Source organism: Nymphalis io, chromosome 11, assembly GCF_905147045.1.
Source record: "Nymphalis io chromosome 11, ilAglIoxx1.1, whole genome shotgun sequence".
Lineage (NCBI taxonomy): Eukaryota > Metazoa > Arthropoda > Insecta > Lepidoptera > Nymphalidae > Nymphalis > Nymphalis io.
In genome coordinates, this window is record NC_065898.1 from 9081065 (window position 1) to 9101365 (window position 20301).

Genomic DNA, 20301 nt, shown 5'->3' on the forward strand with positions numbered 1-20301 from the left:
AGTTTGAATCCTAAAAGTTTTATCGTAATGTATTGTATTTTTTTGTATATGTAAGTAATATGAATTACGATAGTTTAATTTGTGGTTTTAATTTTTTTTTTAATTTATTTATTTTTCATGCAATCGATAAGTCAGTTTACCGAGTGTAAGGTTCTCACCTAAGACGTGTATGGGGTCATACACGTTATCTGGATAGTCGAGTGTAAGGTTTGACTGATTTTTAATAATTATTTTGAGATTTTTAGAAAATAATTGTAATATTTTTAACTAAATTAACACTGGTTGGAAATTATTCAGCGTATAAAACTACGCGATATATAAAAAAAGAAAAAAAACACGGGAAGATCGACTCGTTCGATGGTTGCCAGGGTGATTGCAGGAATTCAAATAAAAATTGTAATTGAATTGTAAAATATTAATTAGTAAAAAATTATATAACAAGATACGTGTGGAAGAGAATAAAATGTTTAAAGTAAATATGAAGGATTGTTTTACTGGGGTATTCTTACAAAAGATGTATTGATTTTATATCAGTTTATATTAATTTTTCTTGTTTCTTGTGTTTAGAACCAGTATTACCACAAAATGTGCTGACGAAAGCAAAATGTTTAGAACACGCGTACAAAATAAGAAGAAGCGCTAAAAAGTTAAGAAAGAAAATATTTCTCCCTATAACTCCGATTGCTCAAATTCATCTAATTAATAGTAAACTAAAAATTAGAATTAGGTAATGGGGTCAAGGGAACCGGGACACAAGTTACAGGTATGTGAGATTATCAATCTATTATGTGACTATTTTATTTGTTTTAAGAAAAGTTGCGGGCTCCAATAAATAATATTAAAAAAATAAGTTCTGAAAATTTAGAATACCGATTGTTATCTAATGTTTCATAAGCCGAGATGGCCCTGTGGTAAGAACGCGTGAATCTTAACCGATGATCGTGGGTTCAAACCCGGGCAAGCACCACTGAATTTTCATGTGCTTAATTTGTGATTATAATTCATCTCGTGCTTTACGGTGAAGGAAAACATCGTGAGGAAACCTGCATGTGTGTCTAATTTCACTGAAATTCTGCCACATGTGAATTCTACTAACCCGCATTGGAGCAGCGTGGTGGAATAAGCTCCAAAACCTTCTCCTCAAAAAAGAGGAGAGGAGGCCTTTAGCCCAGCAGTGGGACATTCACAGGCTGTTACGGTATCTAATGTTTCAGAAAAAATGCATAAAATGCAGTATCCTCTTAACGTGGATCGTGGACGTCTGGACGCTACGTAGCTCCGCCGCTGGATAGGGACTCATAGTGCCAGTTCCAAGCTTGGAACAAGGAGGAGAGTTGGCCGTATGCAATAGTTGAGAACGTGTGATATCATTTGTTTAACATAACTATTAAAATTTAATTTTTTAATTGAATAATATTTTCGCCTACCAACTGAAAATTTTCAATAAAACATAGACACGGGTGCTGTCGTTTTATTTTACTCAAACATTAATATTTACGAAATACTTAATAAAATGAATCAAAACAACTTCATTTTTAATGTGGTAATCATTGAGTGCAGTGAAATTAAGGGTACTACTCGTAGACAGAGAAACTAAGCTTATCTGTCTGCGGTACTACTATAGTGTGAGTGATATACCATTATAAATTGTGATACGAATATTTATATATTGTTAAACTCAACGCTACGACCAACGCGTATATGATTTAGAATAACCTAATATTTATTGAAGTTAATTTGATTATAAATTTTGTTTTAATGTTATTTAACTTCGTAATATGATTTTTACAACGACCGACATTATAATTATTTAACTTTTGTATAAAAAGCGATGTATTTACAATGAACAATCATAATTATTGTTGAACTTGAACAGGGTGGTTACTCTGCCTCTTTAATGAATATTGTATATAACAACACAACACTTCTTTCGCTATCCTGGCTCACCTTCTGTTTCATCTCAAAAGTGAGATCGGCCTAAAAATATATCAGGACCGTACATCTGGTCTTGGGAACTAAAAAAGGAACAGTGATCCATCTATATCATCTGAAGAAGAAGAAGAAATGTTGGCAAGAAAGAAAAATGAATCTGAGACAATGACTGTCATTGTCTCAGATTTCACGAGATGAACTTTCACGGAAAAATGTCATTACTTAAGAAATGCAAGATTAGTGGTGAAGATGCTATATCCTGTATAATAAGAGGTGGATTGAAATGGTGAATTCCACTAGAGAATTCCGCTAGAAGATCTACTTGGAGAAGAGGCCGCGCTGAAGGTGTTTCGTCGAATACTATTTCAAGCACACAAGAACTCGCAGATGTCGTCGAACGGGGCACGAGACGAAGGATTATAAGGCGACAACGCGCTGCGAGTACTGTCATCGCTGGTGGCACAGCATCGCGACGTGCTGGTTTTCTTCAAGCGGTTCAAGCCAGCCCACACAAAAGGTCAGCAACGTTTTACAAAGTACCTACGATATTTTGTTAGACTTATTTAAGACAATTGCTTATGTATGGTATGATAATTGCTTATGAAAGGTCACGGTTGAATCGCATATATACAGGCAGCAAATTAAATTTACTTTCCCTCGCAATAGCAAAAATAAAAAAAAACTACAACTTTAACCCTCTAATATAATTTGGTCTTTGGGAGCAGTCAATTACATTCTTTAGGTAAATGTGAGATAGAAGTAAATGTTGATAATATTGTACTAATGGACAAGTTGAGATATCATCTACCCGACATAGATTTAATAATAGGCCTTACGTTGATTAATCAAAATCATGTTAGCTTAGTGACCACCGCCGCATCTGTTTCGTTTTGCACGACAAATAAATTGAACATTGACGTTATAGGTATTAATTTAGATTCAAATGACTTTATAAATAGTTTTCCTGTACTCTTAACTGAAAATATTAATATAAAAAAATGTAATTATGCCTGCGTGTCCTAACGGACATAGACACGGACCCTAACGGGTTATTGATTATTTATACACGGAGAACAAATCGTATTTGATACACGGGGTCTATTACGAGTTAGGAGGTACATCTTATTACATACCAGAATGTTTAATTAATTGTAAAGATTGTTTTATCAAAGTAATTAATGTATGAAATGATGAAATTTCATGAAAAAAGCGTCTGTGTGACTAAAGGCGTCTGTGTGACTAAAAGCGTCTGTGTGACTAAAAGCGTCTGTGTGACTAAAAGCGTCTGTGTGACTAAAAGCGTCTGCGTGACTAAAAGCGTCTGTTTGACTAAAAGCGTCTGTGTGACTAAAAATATGTGTCACTGGTAAAGGCTTCAATAATAAGTAACAGAAAAATAAAATATTACTAATTAGTAACAATACATTAATATGAAACGATATACTTTTGGCCTGCATTTTTTTTCCAGATATCCGATGCCGGTGAAAACTCTACCAGCCGTGGGGCACGGCAGTTTCAGGATGGCCGAGTGTTAAACTCAACGCTACGACCAACGCGTATATAATTTAGAATAACCTAATATTTATTGAAGTTAATTTGATTATAAATTTTGTTTTAATGTAATTTAACTTCGTGATATGATTTTTACAACGACCGACATTATAATGATTTAACTTTTGTATAAAAAGCGATGTATTTATAATGAACAATCATAATTATTGTTGAACTTGAACAAGGTGGTTACTCTTCCTCTTTAATGAATATTGTTTATAACAACACAACACTTCTTTCGCTATCCTGGCTCACCTTCTGTTTCAATATATTAAGTTTTACTCCTTACATTACATCTACCGATAGCCTAATCTAACCACTAGAGGAGTAAATACAAATAACCAATTTTTGACGTTCAATAGACATGATATAATTGGTTGAGATCATAACATTAGTTTGTCTGCCTACGGTTGAGATATAAAATAATCTGTGATATTCATTATGGGCACGGGAATAACGCCGTTTTTAAATCTGATCTGATTTTTTTTCTATATTAAATACATTAATTAAAATTTGGTATGGCAGGCCACAACTCCACCCTATCTCATTGATAGAAAACTCTTCATATGTTATCATAATTCGTTCTTAAAACATAGTATTATGTAAAAGAGCAAACTATCAAATAAAAGCTAAAAAGTTAAATTGAAAATATTAACATTTAACTTATTACAGATCATAAATGCCAACATTCCTTGTCCCACCATGGGTGGTTAACAGTATATTTGGAAAACTAAAACATTAGATTCTTGACGTCGACAAAGAAACTAACGGACCAAGTCCCCGTGCAACCGCGATTGAAACAAAGATAGTATGTCAATTTATGCATATAATGTTGCCATAGTAACTGCATTCCCTGTTTTGGGAGATAAATAATTTTCAGGATTTAATTAAAACAAAATGAGGTTAAATTTTACTTTTTATTTATTTTTTAATTAAAATATTTTTTGGTTTTCCAACTACACCCAAAAACCGTTGCATTGTTTGTTTTTGTTTCCGTTATCAATAGTGTTTCAGTATCTATATATGGTACTGGATTAGCATTCTCCTCAGATGTTGCAATCTAAAACACTCAATTAAATTATTTTAAAGCATGTTTGCCACATATATTCTTTGTTAACCTCTTGACTTGGAATGCATAATATAATAAATTCAAAGAGAATGTTAAATAGGATAAAGAATAAATTAAAATAACATATTTATAGATAACGAAGCATTTAATTTTATTATTGGACTCCGTATTTATTTGTTTACATTGTCATCGAGTCGCAATTTTAAATCTAAAATCGAGACATTTTATTAGGTTTCGCTGTCAGCACTTACATGATAAATAGTTATAAGTTATGAATGATAAAAACTGGAAAATCCTATTATCTTCAGGATTTTAATGCAATATAAGGTTGCGTCATGCTATGGCATAAAAAATCATCACTGAGAAACTACATTTAGGGATAAAACCGTGGTCGTTTTTATATCGAAGATTGTATAATCTTCCATATAAGGATTATTTCTGTCTTTTCACAGGGTTAGAATCGTTTGTCAGACAATGAACGCACCAACTGTCCAGTTTGTTTCGCTACTTGAGTATCCGACCTTGATAAAACTAATTACGCGATAAGGGACAAAAGATTTACACACATATAATAATTGGATGGAATTCGGTTGAACGGCGTAGATATCGATGTTCTGCGACGCCATCTAGTGACGAAGTATAAAAAATGCATAATAGAATGGCCTTCTACGTAAAAAAGAAAATGTATAGTCAGACAACTGTCTGGCTATAACTTTAGATTACCGATTCATTGATTATTATTGTAACATACTAATAATTACATCGAACTTTATAACATGGTTACTAGGGCATACCTACTAAAAGCAAATCTTAACCAACATTGTTGCAGCCTCAAATATGTCTCCAATCTATGGAGGGCAAATGTATAATAAAAATATAGGTAAAATTGTAAAGCTATTATTTTATTCGTATCGTACCTGTACCAGTGCTACGAATTGCGAAAATTTTAATATTATTTCGAGTTAAGTAACTAAGTACGTACGACTCTTTTTATACAGAGAAAGTTTCAAGATTAATCCATCACACTGCTTTACAATGTTTGATAAATGAGCAAAAAAAACTAAGATACCGTTATGCTTTATTTTCATATACATAGCTACAGTTAACCGCAGTTTTTTGGTCATGACATTTAAATTTAAACTTGATTTATTATTTTGTCAAAAAAGCTATTAGTATATTTTATACTTTATTTAAAAGTAATTACATATTTTAATTGATTAATAAATGGTACAAATTTATATTAGATCTTTGTCTCCTTAATCTCAACTGTGGTGGATTCGTCCGCTTCTCAGAAGATGGCGGAACGTTCTCAGTTTTGTTGTTCGTGCTTTTTCTGAACCTTTGACGATTTTTATATAACTTTGCTTCGTCCGAACATTTCGTCGTAATGGCGCTCCTGTAATTTTATTAACACAGTCTTCGGACTACAAAAACATATTTTTTCATTTACTTAATTAATTCTAATAATTAGTTTTATGTTATCTGTTTCTTTTGTAAGATGGTATAACACAAAAATATTCCATTATCTTAATAAAATATCTTAAAATTAAAAAGTTGAAAGGTACAAAAGTTATGGGATTAAAATATGAATACGAACCTAATCCTTTTAGGAACATTGCACTTTTCAGCGACGGTGTTGACAATATCGTCTACTAATTTGGGGCCCAATTGCTTTTTCGGTGGTTTGTTCACAAACGCCGGTGCTTGCTTTCCAGTTAAGGAATGAGTAGCTAGAATTATAAAGAGTTTTATTTTTAATTTAATCATTTGTATTAATATCCTTTATTTTACCATTTGGTGTCGCAGAATAGTTTTCAGTTTGAGGCAAAGTGACACTAATTATATCCTACATCTTGAATATTATGGCTGCCTGTCCACCGGAGCGGAGCGAGGCAGCGGAGCGGAGAAACGGATAAATATTAACCAATAAGATTGCACAAAATCTCCGCTCCTCTTTAGTGGACAGGGAATTGCGAACTTGTTTAAAAATTCATACAAAACCGGTAAGCGGAGCGGAGATGCGGAGTAGGGTAGCGGAGCGGGGAAGCGGAGCGGGGAAGTGGAGCGGGGAAGCGAGTGCGGGCTGCGCTCGCGCCCCGCAGTGTGCCAGTGACCAGCGTAGTCTGACTAGTGCATTTGTGGACGACGTAGTGAAGAAAATGGATGAAAAACTTATCGATAGTGTGAAAAAGTTTCCGTGCATTTGGAACACGTCTTCAGATTTTTACAAATGCAATGAAACAAAAGATGCTGCGTGGAACCAAATAATCATTGAAACATAAATATCGCATGGTAAGTAATATTATAAATCTTTATTCTATAATACCCTCTAGTAGGCGTATGTTCATATATTTTTTCGATCATTTAAACAAAAGATGCTCAGTGCCATACAAGTCGAGTTAAAATATGATGCTAACTAAACTATAATTTTTTTTATTTAACAGAAGAATACCTAAATAATATCCGATACCTAAACCATATTACTGATTAGAGATTCTTTTCAAAATTCTAGAATCTTGCCACGGAACCTTCCCCTGATTATTGAAGTATGAACAATACATTTCGCGAACTTCATATCCGTCGTTACTAGAATGTTGTGTTTCTGTAATATCATCAACAGATAATAATGTTTGCTCCATGTTACTTTCAATATTGTTTATATAATCTGGTTGTCTTTGAATTAAAAAATTGTGCAAAACACATGTTGCTTTTATTGCCTTGTCAACTGTTTCTATTTTGCATTCGAAGTCTTTACGATACACGTACCATTTTCTCGTCAATACACCGAAAGTTGCCTCAACAATGCGATGTGCTCTAGATAATCGGTAATTAAATATTTTTCTTTCTGTGTTTAGTCTATCACGTGGGTATGGCCTCATAAAATTTTCCATCAATGGGAAAGCTTCGTCTCCTATGAATACGAACGGCATTTTTGCGCCACCTTGATACAATGGTGCCGGCGCAGGTAAATTTAATCTCTTCTCTTTTAGACTCTTCCCGAAAACGCTGTTATCAAAAATTCCTGCGTCAGAAAATCTCCCCATAGAGCCCACATCAATCATAATGATTTTTCTTCTGGCATCAGCTAAACATATCAATACTACAGAAAATCTCTTTTTGTAGTTGAAAAACGAGGACCCAGTTTTCGAGGGAGCCTTGATGTATACGTGCTTGCCATCAAGAGCACCTGTACAATTTTTAAATTGCCATAGTTCATCAAAATCTTTTGCGATTTCTTTCCAGTCCTTTTCGGTTGGTTGCGGCATAACAAGAGGTTGCAATACATTCCATAAAGCATCACAAACCTCATCAACTATTCTCGATACACTTTTCAATCCAATTTTAAAATTCTCTCCCATCGTTGTAAATGACTGACCGGTTGCTAAATACCTAAAAAAAAACCTATTTAATGAGAGACAGAAAAATATGTGTAAGGTTCCATTTTATAAAGAAATAATTCGATTGGTAAGAAATAAGTCTTTATTCAATAACAAAATTCTTAATGTCTAATAATGTCTAAAGCCTCCTAACCCTGTTTTAAGATTATCTCCTTAAGATAACAAAAGCGATTGAAGATGAAGAAAATATATTTTATAAATAGTAACATTTTACAACTTCAATAAATTTTATTCATAATATTAGGATTTTAAAGATTTCTAATTGCCCAGAAAATGTACAAGATAAGTCTAAAATAATACAGCAGTAAGCGCTTAAACATTAATTGTTTCAAAGACAATAAGTAACTATAGTCGTAATTTTTATGTTCCCTTTTAGGGTACTGGACAATGAAAGTAGATAGGAAATTACCTGAAGGCTATAAAAAATTATTTCACAAAAGAAGATAATATATTTAGATCAGATCTAAAATGTTTGGATACATTAAAATTAATAACTGTTTTTGCTTAATCAAAATGCCATAGTGGATTTTTTGAGAAGACAAATGAAAATTTTACATTATTTGTAAAAAAATCCAAAACTCATTTAATATAAACTGTTGCCAATTTTCTATAAAAACATGCTAAATCTATATTGATTCGATTTTAAGGTTCCGTTGTGCTTTCCGTAGAAAACCTTTTCGCCTCGCAAGTTCTATATATGCTCATGCGAGATGATTTAATATTCATTTATATAATTTGTATTTATTATGAAACGAACAAATATTAAATTTTTATTGTTTATTAGTGATTTACTAGATCGTGAAAAGATTCAATTCACTATTTTTAAATATAGAAATATGTCCAGGGATAAAAAAGTGGTATGCAATGAGACCTCATTATTTTTAATTTTATTTTGCAAATGTTTTAAAAAATAGACTAAAATTTAATGGGAACTAGGTGAAGTCTCTTCGACATTCCAATTACCCACATAACATAAAATAATCATGACCTTATAGGCTAGGCCACCCGCTTAAATTTAGTTCTTTAATTAATAAATGTTTGCGTTTTTATAGTTAATAGATTTAATGAAAATATTATATTAAACATGTATTTTTTCAGACAAAATATAATTACTAAATAATGAAATTTGTATAATATGGGTTAACAAACATTTCAGAAAATGATTTTATTTAACTGTATTTGGACTTAATCGGTTATATTGCTTAGTACAACTTTAGTATAATACTAGTTTAAAAAGATACAGGTAAAAACATTGGTTCTAGAAAAGAGCATCCAATAGGATAAGGAAATAAACAATAGGTTTATTGAGTTTGCCTTGTTATACAAAGTAATGCTTAGCGACCGAGTTTAGCCCAAAACATGTACCTTATATTTTATACCTGGAATTGACAATTTAAAAGCACGGTACTTTGAATAACTGCTGACAATTGCTATCGGATTCTTATTTGAACTGTAACTACTAAACAAAATCGAATCGATAATTTTACTGTTTCTTAGTGAGCATTTATTAAGAAATATTTATTTATTTTAAATTGCAATTCATTTCCCTTTACACAACTCCCATCAAGCTGCACAACAACCCCCATCAAGGTAATTACGAAAATATTTGTAAGTGATAGCTTCTTATTATAGATAGATAACAAATCTGAATAAGGATTAATTTTAATTTATAACGTTTAAATTTTAACAGTCGAAACAAGATCTATTGGCGTCGCCACGCAGGTAACGATAAAACTAAAATGGTTTCTTTTGAACTAAGGATACCTAAGTACCCGACATTTGTCTCCCAATAAATATCAAACAAAAGATTTCGTTACACATGAGACAGTACGCAACCGATGCATTTCTCAAATGTTTTAGATCAAATAATAACTAAAGTAAAATATTATTAGAATATTATAACGACACTATTACTGACTGAACTATACTATATTTATAACTTATATACCTTGAATACACGGGCGAAAATTTGTAAAAAATAATTTAAAAATTTTCAAGCGAGCCACCTAGCTTAATTTAGGTGAATCATATAACTGTAAAAACGGTCATTATATATCTAAGCCTAAATTTATTTAACTGTGACCAGCCTTATAGTTATTAAGACTTATAAAATCTCGTATATTTTATGAATATAATAAATTGTAAGAAGATCGTATATCGATATAAGATCGCGTCGTAGTATACATTTTTGAAGCATTTATTTTTCGACAGAAGCAATCTCACATTAATCAATACGGTTTTTTAATCTTTACTATATCCTCGTATATAAAATATATAAATGGAGTACCTATGTTTAATATATACCTACCGAGGTACTAGTTAGTATTTGAGTTCTTCAAAAAGTTGTATAAGTATTAAGTATGTATACCACATACAAATGTATCGACAAATAACAGATGTGCTTAAATAATTATAAAAATAATAATCTTCTGCGAAATCGTGAACAATATTATTTTGTCATGCATTGATTGTGTGTAAAAAGTGAGCTCGTCGGGAAAGAACGCGTAAACCTTAAGGCCCACGATAATAGTTTTACTCAAATATCTTCCATGTACAGACAGTGATCAGTTACATTTTATTATATATATATATAGGTATAGGTATAGATATAGTAAAAGACTAAGTGTTCGAAATATACGATTAAATTAAAAAAACTTTCAACGCTAGGCGAGCCAGCCAACTGACGATGATTGGTCGGCCGCCGAGTTACAGTACTGATTCAAACATTTACAATTATGTCAATAGGTTACGATTAAAAGTGGTATATTAGCTTTGGGTTACCTTCTCCTGTATATAACGTATTCCCTTTTGACAATAGAAAATCAAAAATAGGAAAGAAGCAATGCAATGCTGAATGTTCTATTAAGCCAGTCATAATAGGTTTACTCTTAGCCATTTAAGTCATAAATAACAAGATTTTCTTTTATTTTTCAGCCGCAAATCAATCATTACCCATGCCAATTCTACCCGAGAGGAACGCTCAGAATCTTAAACTGACATTCGATCAAGGAACGCAGACCGATCCTGTTCTCGATTATCCTTCAATTGTCAATTTAGAAGAACTGGAAACGGCATTAAAACACTTGTACCAGCAGGTCCTAGCCGTATTATCTAATACTGAAATAAATGAAAGTCGATCAATAATGGATAGGACATCTGAAGATCGAGGAGTAGATGAGAATGAAGAGATTTTAGCAGTAGAAGAACCGACCATTGTTCTTCAAAATACGTCAAGTGTTGAGCTCGAAATGGATGAGATGGCTGGTGGCTTAAAAATACGTAGAGTATCAGCGCAGACTACTAACGCATGTTTGCCATTGTCGGTTAACAATGTTGAAATGGTTTGTATGTTTATATATTATTCATGTGTATACATAAGTAGTTAAGTATATAAAATTTAATTACCTCTAAAGTTCGACGTAAACTTGACCTAATGATCCAAATAGACTTTAATATTAGCACAGAATATATAACGTATCTCTCTATCACTGGCGTCCAATGGGTAAAAGTAATTTACTGAAAGAGACCAGGTACAGATCTAAAGTCTTTGTGCTTTCCGAGGCAAGGGTGTTAAAACTGCTAACTTCGGAAGTCCGAGCTGCTACTGACAATTTCTTTAAAAAAATCCAGCAACATTATTATTGGTCCATCCGGGATCTTTATATATGTGCTTCCACAACTTAAAGGCTGCAAACATATTTATATTACATAGGACTCATAATCAACTGAATTATAGAATTTATATTTATAGGGAAATAATCTATCAATAAATAAAAGCCTTGTCCAGAGGGTGGATCTACCAGTTATCTGTCCGATAGCTGGTTGGAATCACTACGGGTACGCGACCCCGGACTGCTCTAGCTACTAGTGTCACATTCCTGTATCTTCCGTGATCACAGTATCCTCACCCCTCTCCTTGATACGTTGTTTCCCAAAATTATCCCAGCGTCACGCCAAAGAAGAAGGAAAACTAATATTAAACCCGGAGCGGTGCCTCCGTTTAGGCGTAAGCCAGTCACCTGCGGCCAAACCAGCACCACACGTATTGACTCGTCATTCCTGCGGATCCTGCTGGGGAGGAGGAGAGGGTGGCATGGGTACTGGGCAAGCCCGTGTTGCCATAAAGTCGCCAGGCCCAGGCGTAGCAGCATCCACGGAGAGGACACTTCGCTCACCTGTCTTGCAGGTGGAAAACAACACGGAGAGTGGCAGTCACCGGTTATAAGTCAGCACGAATAGGCGTAAGTGCGGACGCCAGGGGCCACTCTTGACAGTAGGAGGATCCATCGTAGATCCATTGATCAGTTACCGCCTGCTTTAAGTCGGGCAGCCCCCGATCAATAAGGTACTGATCCGCCTCAGCGTTAACTTGTTCCGCCTGGGTGAACGGAAAACAAGCCTTACAGCTAGACGTTGACGCTGTGACATTAACCACCTGCTCAAAGGAACATAAATCCCAAAACCCACACCAACGCTGCTTACATGCGCTTTGCGACATGGAATGTCCGAACGATGAGGACAGGCTTCCCGAAAGCTCCGATTGCGCCCAAGAACTGCGCAAAACTTACAGTATCGACGTGGAGCTTACAAGGCTCAATATTGATATTGTAGCCTTACAAGAGACCAGAACTGAAGACGAAGGGTCTTTGCGTGAAGCTAACTACACTTTTTACTGGAAGGGCAAGAGTTCCTTGGAAACACGAGAGCATGGTGTAGGTTTCGCGGTTCGAAACCATCTCATCAACGCCATAGAAACACCTGTTGGCGTTTCCGAGCGAATTATGGTCTTGCGTCTAAACACAAAAAGCGGCTTTGTCACGTTAATTTCCGCTTACGCACCGACGCTTAGTTCAAAACCCGAGATCAAGGATCAATTCTACGGCCAGCTCGATGAGACAGTGCGCAGGGTAAATCCAACTGACAGACCGCATATTTTGGGTGACTTTAATGCCCGCGTCGGTCAGGGCACATCAGCCTGGCCTGAATGCCTCGGTGCACACGGCATAGGGAAGCTTAACGACAACGGACAACGACTGTTGGAGTTTTGCTCAAGGCACCAGCTGTGTGTTACCAACACCTTTTTTAAAGGCAAAATGATGCGGAAAGTCTCGTGGATGCACCCTCGATCTAAACACTGGCACCAATTAGACCTTGCTCTTACAAGAAGGAGGGATCTACGGGAAACGCTCCACACGCGGGCGTTTCACAGTGCCGATTGTGACACCGATCACAGCCTCGTTGCTACTAAAGTCCGACTTGTCCCTAGAAGAGTCCATTCTTCCAAGCCACCCGGTCGTAAAAAGATAAATCTTTTCAAGACTCGTGACATGGAAGTAGTGGAGTCATTTGGGGAACTCGTCCGCGAAGAAGTTGCAACTTGGGATAGTACGGCATCAGCGCGAGTCGAATGGGAAAAAGTCAAGTCTCTTCTCACTGACACTGCAGGCAAGATTTTTGGCTATCATAAGGCAAAATCTTACGACTGGTTTCAAGAAAACGAGGAGCACTTACTTCCCTTGATTGACTCGAAACGCCAAGCCGCTTTAAATTTTCGCCTTAACCCTTGCGATGCGACGCGTAAAGATCTCACGAAGGCAAAAGCCTCACTCCAGCGTAGCACGCGCTTCTTTGTAAATGCGTATTGGACAGAGCTTTGCCAAAGCATCCAAGCGTGCGCAAACGCGGGGGATATTGGCGGGGTGTACGCGGGCATCAAAAGAGCTCTTGGACCTACTCCAAAAAAGACGGCACCTCTCAAGGAAACCGACGGTTCTGTTATAACAGACAGCACCCGTCAGATGGCAAGATGGGTAGAATACTACAAGGGGCTCTACTCGTGCCCAGTGGATATTCAGCCAGAAGCAATGGAGCTTGTCCCGAATCTGGCAACTTGGCACGAGCTAGACGTTGCACCCACAGTAGAGGAACTTTATCTGGCCGTCAAGAAGCTCAAATGCGGAAAGAGCCCCGGAAAAGACGATGTTGTCACCGAAGTCGTCAAGCTTGAGTGCCTCTTGCCCATCCTTCATAACCACCTGGCTAAGTGCTGGGAAGAAAACTACGTCCCTCAGGATATGCGAGATGCTAACATCGTCACTCTTTATAAAGGCAAAGGCGATCGTGGCGACTGCAACTGTTACCGCGGTATATCTCTTCTTAGCATCGTCGGTAAAGCCTTTGCCAGGGCCATTTTAGGCAAACTACAAAGGCTCGCCGACCGCGTATACCCTGAGGCACAATGTGGTTTTAGGTCCCAACGGTCAACTGTCGACATGATATTTTCACTCAGACAGCTACAAGAAAAGTGTAGGGAGCAACATACCCCCCTAGTCATTGCATTTGTAGACCTAAATAAGGCTTTTGACTCCGTGAGCAGAGAGGGGTTGTACTCGGTTCTTGTCAGAATTGGATGCCCCCCAAAACTCCTAAGGATAGTGCAATCGTTCCACGAAGGTATGGAAGTCACCGTCCTGCACAATGGCAACGCATCCACGCCATTCGACGTACGCCGTGGCGTTCGTCAAGGTTGTGCACTGGCCCCCACCTTGTTCGGAATATTCTTCTCGGTGCTTCTGAAGGTTGCTTTTGGAGATGAACAGCAAGGCGTCCACTTACACACGCGAACCGATGGTAGGCTGTACAACATCTCAATGCTCAAGTCCAAACGCTACAGGGAGGACCTATTTGTAGATAGTCTCCTCTTCGCTGACGACGCTGCCTTCGTTGCTCATGACCAAGCTCAACTCCAGAGTCTAATGGACAAATTTGCCAGAGCGTGCGACCTCTTCTCAATGTCCATAAACTGCAAGAAGACCGTTATTTTAGCGCAAGGATGTTTAGAGCAACCAGTCATCTTGCTTAACGGCGCACCTTTACAGGTGGTTAACAAATTTTGCTACCTTGGGTCGCATTTGTCAAGCAATCTCTCGCTTGATGCAGAGATCGACTTCCGCATCGGCAAAGCAGCCTCTATGTTCGGGAGGCTCTGTTCAAGGGCTTGGGATAACAGACACCTTACGGTAAAAACGAAAATGCTTGTTTACCAATCATGTGTCCTAAGCACACTCTTGTATGGAGCAGAAACGTGGACAACGTACGCAAAACAAGAACGCCGACTAAACACATTTCACTTGCGCTGTCTTCGGAACATTCTGGGCGTCACATGGCAGGATCGCGTGACAAACGAGTCTGTTCTAGGCAAGGCACAGCTGCCTAGCATCATGGCCATTCTCAAAAAAAAACGGTTACGGTGGCTGGGACACGTGCATCGAATGGAGCAGACCCGTCTTCCAAGGCAAATACTACTGGGAGAGGTTGTGGATGCAAAGAGGTCTGTTGGGCGGCCTATGCTCCGTTACAAAGATTGCGCTAAGCGTGATATGATTGCGTTTAACATCCCTAGCAATCGATGGGAGGAACTGGCAGAGGACCGTGCCAAGTGGCGACGCCTTATTTACGAAGGTCAATCAAAGCATGACAATGACTGGTTTAAACTACTAAAAGAAAAACGCACTAGGCGTTATGAGCGGGCTTCAAACCCCCGCCCATCTGGGGGCGCATACACTTGTCGGAAGTGCGGCCGGGGGATCCTCTCTCGCATTGGTCTTTTCAGTCATGAACGCAAGTGCCTTCGCGATGCCGCTTAAATCATCTGTCAAAGATGCAGAGGCCTATATATATATATATATAAAAGCCAGTATTGACTAATATAAATTCTAACATAAATAAGTAAATAATGAAAAAAATTAACAACTACCTACTTATACTGACAATGAAATCAATATAATTTTTAAAGTATTTTAAATTCGTAGGTTTCAATTGGAAACGGCAATGTCACCGTGCCTACCAGACTAATGGCAGAAATCGATTGGACTTCCCACACTTTAGCGACGAGACGAACATTTACAATTATGTCAATAAGTTACGATTAAAAGTGGTATATTAGCTTTGGGTTACCTTCCCCTGAATATAACGTATTCCCTTTTGACAGTTAATAGAATTTCAAAAATAGGAAAGAAGCAATGCAATGCTGAATGATAGAACATTCAATAGCCAGTCGTAATGGGTTTACTCTTAGCCATTTAAGTCATATATAACAACATTTTCTTTTATTTTTCAGCCGCAAATCAATCATTAGCCATGCCAAGTCAGAGCGCACCAAGTAATAATAATATAATAACTCAAACTGACGACCAAGAGGTAATACTTGCATTCAATGCAAAATTGTACTATTTAATTGTAAATAGTAGACGATATTGTCAACACCGTCGCTGAAAGGTGCAATGTTCCTAAAAGGATTGTTAGGTTGGTATTCATATTTTAATCCCATAACTTTTGTACCTTTTAACTTTTTAGATATTTTATTAAGAAAATGGAATATTTTTTGTATTATACCATCTAACAAAAAATCAGATAACATAAAGTAAAAAATTAAGTAAATGACAAAATATGTTTTTGTAGTCCGGAGACTTAGTGTTAAAAAAATTACAGGAGTTTAATTACGACGAAATGTTCGGACGAAGCAAAGTTATATAGAAATCGTAAAACCGAGAGAACGTCCCGCCATCTTCTGCGACATCGGGCGAATCCACCACTGTTTGAGATTAAGGAGACAAAGATCTAAAATCAATTTTTACCATTTATTCAATTATATATTATTCTATTATAAGTTAGTTATCATAAAACTAAATCGTTTTTAAATTAATTTTCAAATTAAGCTTTTAAAATTGTCGCAATTCGTACCACTGGCACGACTTACACGACTACCACTGTTACGAATAAAATAATACCTTTACAATTTTACCTATATGTTTACAATACATTTGCACTCCATAGATTGGAGACATATTTGAGGCTGCAACAATGTTGGTTAAGATTTGCTTTTAGTAGGTACGCCTTAGTAACCTTGTTATGGAGTTTGATGTAATCTAATAATCGGTAAGTTACAATAATAATCAATGAATCGGTAATCTAAAGTTATAGTCAGACAATCATCATTGTATAAATACAATTACTAGGTAACTAAAATTCACTAAGGATTCACGAAAAAATGGCGTATAGATTAATATCGTAGACAGAGAAAGTAATAGACGCAATGACGATTTCCTTCTTACTTATACAAGAAAGAGAACGAAAATTACGTTACAAAAGACAAAGATAGAATTATAAAATCTTTTGTTCCTTATCGCATAACTAGTATTATCTATATATATATGTATATATTTATATATCAGTTCATTGTGTTTATTGTTCAATTTTTGCTTATTTTTATGTTAGAAAACTATTCTAACCCAGTGAAAACCATCCTTATATCATATCGAAGATTATCCAATGGTGCATTGTCGTTTTATTTCATGTTAAAGCGATAGCAAGTAGCAAATTGCCGGCGTGTATTATCACGCGTAGGAATGACGGTTTTATCCCTAATTATAGTTTATCAGTGATGATTATTGATGTTATAGTACGCAACCTTATGTCGCATTAAAATCCTGAACATAATAGGATTTTCTGTTGTTTATTAATCATAACCTATAATTATTTATCACGTAAGTGCTGGCAGCGTCAGCTAATGAAATGTCTGTGAATGCAGTTACTATGGCAACATTATACGCACACATTGACATACTAATTCTGTCTCAATCGCGGTTTGACGGCCCCTTGGTCTATTAGTTTCTCTGTCTAAGTCAAGTATCTAATGTTTCAATTTTCCAACTATGCTGTTAACCACCCTAGGTGGGACAAGGAATGTTGGCATTTATTATCTGTAATAAGTTAAATGTTAATATTTTCAATTTAACTTTTTAGCTTTTATTTGATAGTTTGCTCTTTTACATAATACTATGTTTTAAGAATGAATTAGATAACATATGAAGAATTTTCTATCATTGAGATAGGGTGGGGCTGCGGCCTATCATACTAAATTTTAATTAATATATTTAATATAGAAAAAAAGAATCATAAAAAAAACAGATTCAAAACGCAATTTTTCCCGTACCCATAACGAATATCATAGATTATTTTTTATCTCAACCGTAGACAGAGAAACTAGTCTATGATCTCAAACAATTATATCATCTCAATTGAATGTCAAAGTTTGTTTATTTGTCTTTACTCCTCTAGTGATTAAAAGAGGCTTTAAGTAGGTGTAATGTAAGGAGTAAAACTTTATATATATATATATATATTCATATCACAATTTATAATGGTATATCACTCACACTACAGTAGTACCGCAGGCAGATAAGCTTAGTTTCTCTGTCTACGAGTAGTACCCTTAATTTCACTGCACTCAATGATTACCACATTAAAAATGAAGTTGATTTGATTCATTTTATTGTTTTGTAAATATTAATGTTTGAGTAAATTAAAACGACAGCACCCGTGTCTATGTTTTATTGAAAATTTTCAGTTGGTAGGCGAAAATATTATTCAATTAAAAAATTAAATTTCAATAGTTAATGGTTAAAAAAATGATATGACACGTTTTCAATATTGCATGCAGCCAGCTCTCCTCCTAGTTCCAGGCTTGAGACTGGCACTATGAGTGCCTATCCAGCGGCGGAACTACGTAGCGTCCAGACGTTCACGATCCACGTTAAGAGGATACTGCATTTTATCTGAAACATTAGATAACATAATCGGTATTCTAAATTTTCAGAACTTAATTATTTTTTAATATTATTTATTGGAACCCACTACATTTATTGGACAAATAAAATAGCCACATATTAGATTGATAATCTTACATACCTGAAACTTGTGTCCCGGTTCCCCTGACCCCAAATAACTAATTCTAATTTTTAGTTTACTATTAATTAGATGAATTCGAGCAATCGGATTCATAGGGAGAAATATTTTCTTTCTCAACTATTTTGCGCTTCTTCTTATTTTGTTCACGGGTTCTAAACATTTTGCTTTCGTCAGCACATTTCGTGGTTATGCTGGTTCTAAATACAAGAAATAAGAAAAATGAATACAAACTGATATAAAATCAATATATCTTTACATTAATGAAAGTTAGTTAAACTTTACCTTAGTACATTCTCTGGTACAGAACAATTTTCTACCACAGTTTAAACAATATCATATCAGGTTTGTCAGGAAAAGCTGGTGAAGGCTTTCCTGTTAACGAATGAGTTGCCAATACCCTGAAAAGAATATTGTTCCATGATAATATGAATATCGACTTTGAAGTGGTGAACATTGTTGAATATGTGAATAATATATAATATTATTATTAATTATTTGAGGATAATTACTGAGCGCAATAAAAGACGTCCATTCGGTTGAGCGTTTAATAGCGAGAGACCACCATATATCGGTTTACAATTACCCACAGTTATAAAAGTAATATTCTAAAACTACCCCATACATTACACCCTCACCCTTAATTACTTATACATTACTTAGAATTAACTTAACCTAACTTAAAAATAAATTATATAATATTAGTTGCCTAATCAAATTCGAATCGAAATCGTTCAACTGGTTTCCTAACGCGCTGGGAACGAATCGATGGTGGAACATCTACCTGAGTCTCAGGGGATATCGATGGTGGAATACTAAGTTCCGTGTTGGATGATTCAGCCGACTCAGTCGTCGGTATTTCTAGCTGTGGCTCAGATATGGGGTGATCACTCGGCATGTTTTGGTTTTGTGGTGGCGATTTTGACGTAGATAAATCAAAGCTTACCCAACGTTTTTTTATCTGATTAACGTGTCTTTTGATAGGTGGACCGTCATCCCTACCTATGAGGTAATTACGAGACCCAAAATTACCATCTATTTTACCTTTTATCCATTTCTTTCCTTCCCCATAATTCCTTACCCAGACATTATCCCCTTGTTTAAATTGCCTTATAACTCCTTTTCCTCTTTCTATTTGCTTATTTTGCACCTCCCGTACTCTATCTTCCATCGCCCAATCCCTATGCAATAAGTCTAGTCTTGATCTTATACGCCTACGTTGTAAAATCATGGCAGGTGAAAGACCCGTGGTACTTTGATCGACGTTCCTGTATGCTAATAAATAGGTTTGCAATGCGGCATCGATATCGCAACCATCCCTTAACGACTTTTTTATTGCCCGTTTGCACAACTTAACAGCGCCTTCCGCTGCTCCATTACTAGACGGATGATACACGGGGGAGAATGTAACCTTAATACCGTTGTTCCTCATAAAATTGGCATATTCTTTGCTCGAGAAAGGCGGCCCATTATCCGAAACAATTTCTTTAGGCAAACCGAACCTAGCGAAAGTTTCCCGTAAAACTTTAATAACAGCAGCCGCGGTCGTATTTGGCATGTTAAAAATTTCTAACCATTTCGATGTGGAGTCTATTAAAACTAAAA

General features: G+C 35.9%; 1 protein-coding gene and 1 long non-coding RNA gene across 2 annotated transcripts in view; both read left to right on the forward strand.

Annotated features, from left to right (window-relative positions):
• Window positions 1-20301, forward strand: part of LOC126772072 (uncharacterized) — a 155472-nt gene that overhangs the window by 118144 nt on the left and 17027 nt on the right. The window lies entirely within an intron of this gene.
• Window positions 361-1444, forward strand: LOC126772001 (uncharacterized). Its single transcript, XR_007669594.1, has 3 exons — window positions 361-472; window positions 568-763; window positions 1215-1444. It is a non-coding gene; the product is annotated as an uncharacterized LOC126772001 (long non-coding RNA).